At 31.9% G+C, this 2,523-nt stretch overlaps 1 non-coding gene across 1 annotated transcript; it reads right to left on the bottom strand.

Annotated features, from left to right (window-relative positions):
• Positions 1 to 2,188: 2,188 nt before the first annotated feature.
• Positions 2,189 to 2,295, bottom strand: LOC125613980. The gene has a single exon (XR_007344627.1). It is a non-coding gene; the product is annotated as a U6 spliceosomal RNA (small nuclear RNA).
• Between the last annotated feature and the right edge of the window lie 228 nt (positions 2,296 to 2,523).

The following is a 2,523-nucleotide window of genomic DNA, read 5'->3' as shown; positions in this document are numbered from 1 at the left end:
TTTTTTTTTTTTTTTTTTTTTTTTTTTGCCTTTGTAAGAGACTTGGTATCTTTCCAGGAAATGCAGAGGATTTTTTTCTTAAGCTTAAATTTTGATGATTTTAAAACATGTTTTGACATTGTATATTCTGGTTCAATTATTTTTCATTAACTAAATTTATTACTTTTAATGGAGCTTAAATTGTCCATTCTTTTTTTGCATTACAATTCTTAATACATATATATACCACAATTTTTCATATCTCTGTTTGTATATAAGGTATGTTGACACCAACTTCAAATCTTACTCTGGTTCAATTTTTACAGGTTTATAATATGCCTTTTCAGCATGTAGATGCAGATGTTTTATTTCAGGAAAAGTTTTGTGATTGAATATTTGTTTAATTTATTTTTTCTTCTTTATGAAATCCAATTGTTATATCTTTTTTTTTGGTCTTTTCCCAATAGCTGTCATTTTCTCTTGAGTTCTTTTTTCTTGATATTTATTTATTTTTGTTTTTATTTTTTATTTACATATAACAGCACAATGCATTAAATTCATATTACACATATAGAGCACACTTGTTCATATCTCTGGTTGTATACAAAGTATATTCATAACAATTCATGTCTTCATACATGTACTTTGGATAATGATGTCCATCTCATTCTACCATCATTTCTAATCCCATGATCCTTCCCCTCCCACCCCTCTGCCCTATCTAGAGTTTGTCTATTCCTTCCTCATTCCCCCTCTCTACCCCACTATGAATCAGCCTCCTTATATCAGAGAGAACATATGGCATTTGGTTTTTCAGGATTGGCTAACTTCACTTAGCATTATTTTCTCCAACTTCGTCTATTTAGGTGCAAATGCCATGATTTTATTCTCTTTTATTGCTGAGTAATATTCCATTGTGTATATATGCCATTTTTTTATCTATTCATCTACTGAAGGGCATCTAGATTGGTTCCACAGTTTAGCTAGTGTGAATTGTGCGGCTATAAACATTGATGTGGCTGTGTCCCTGTAGTATGCTGTTTTTAAGTCCTTTGGGTAAAGACCAAAGAGAGGGATAGCTGGGTCAAATGGTGGCTCCATTCTCAGGTTTCCAAGGAATCTCCATACTGTTTTTCATATTTGCTGCACCAATTTGCAGTCCCACCAGCAATGTATGAGTGTACCTTTTTCCCCACATCCTTGCCAACACTTATTTGTCTTCATAATAACTGCCATTCTGACTGGAGTGAGATGATATCTTAGAGTGGTTTTGATTTTTCATTTCTCTAATTGCTAGAGATGTTGAACATTTTTTCATGTATTTTTTGATTGATTGTATATCATCTTCTGAGAAGTGTTTCTTTAGGTCCTTGGCCCATTTATTGATGGTTATTTGTTTTTTTTGAGTTTTTTAAAAATTTAATTAATTAATTGATTTAATTTTTTTAAATACACAACAGTGGAATGCATTATAATTCTTATTATACTTATAGAGCACAGTTTTTCCATATCTTTGTATATAAAGTATGTTTATGCCAATTCATGTCTTTATACATGTACTTTTTTTTTTTGCATTACAATTCTTATTACACATATATACCACGATTGAGATTAGTGCTCTATCTGATGTGTGAGGGGTAAGAATTTGTTCCCAAGAAGTAGGCTCTCTATTCATCTCACAGATTGTTTCTTTTGCTGAGAAGAAATTTTTTAGTTTGAGTCCATCCCATTTATTGATTCTTAATTTTAATTCTCGCACTATAGGAGTCTTATTAAGGAAGTTGGGGCCTATTCCCACATGATGGAGGTTAGGGCCTACTTTTTATTATATTAGATGCAGGGTCTCTGATTTAATTTCTAGGTCTTTGATCCACTTTGAGTGGTGAGAGATAGGAGTTTAATTTTCATTTTGTTGCATATGGATTTTCATTTTTCCCAGTATCATTTGTTGAAGAGGCTATCTTTTCTGCAATGCATGTTTTTGGAAACTTTGTCTAATATAAGATAATTGTAATTTTGTGGCTTAGTCTCTTTGTCTTGTATTTAGTTACACTGGTCTACCAGTCTGTTTTGGTGCCAATACCATGCTGATTTTGTTACTGTTGCTTTGTAGTATAGTTTAAGGTCTGGTATAGTGATGCCACCTGCTTCACTCTTCCTGCTAAGGGTTGCTTTAGCTATTCTGGGTCTCTTATTTTTCCAAATGAATAAAAATATGAAACACTTCACGAATTTGTGTGTCATCCTTGTGCAGGGGACATGCTAATCTTCTCTGCATTGTTCCAATTTTAGTATATGTGCTGCCAAAGCGAGCACTTTTTCTTGACATTTCTTATTGGTATCCTATTTGCCCTTTATTGAAATTTTGGACTTATGTATTCTGTTTGGAAGTTTTGTAGTTTGTTTTTATACTGAGATAATTTTGCATTTTACTTCCTTTTTTTTGTACCAGAATTCTTCAGTTCCTGTTTTATGTCAACCTAATGCTTATTCAGTTTTATTCTAAGTATTTTTTTTTTAAAAGAAACTGTTTGACAAAACTTC

The sequence above is a fragment of the Marmota marmota genome, unplaced genomic scaffold (genome assembly GCF_001458135.2).
Source record: "Marmota marmota marmota unplaced genomic scaffold, marMar, whole genome shotgun sequence".
In the NCBI taxonomy this organism is placed as follows: Eukaryota; Metazoa; Chordata; class Mammalia; order Rodentia; family Sciuridae; genus Marmota; species Marmota marmota.
The sequence above is the reverse complement of the archived record's forward strand: the minus strand, read 5'-3'. Positions and strand labels throughout refer to the sequence as shown.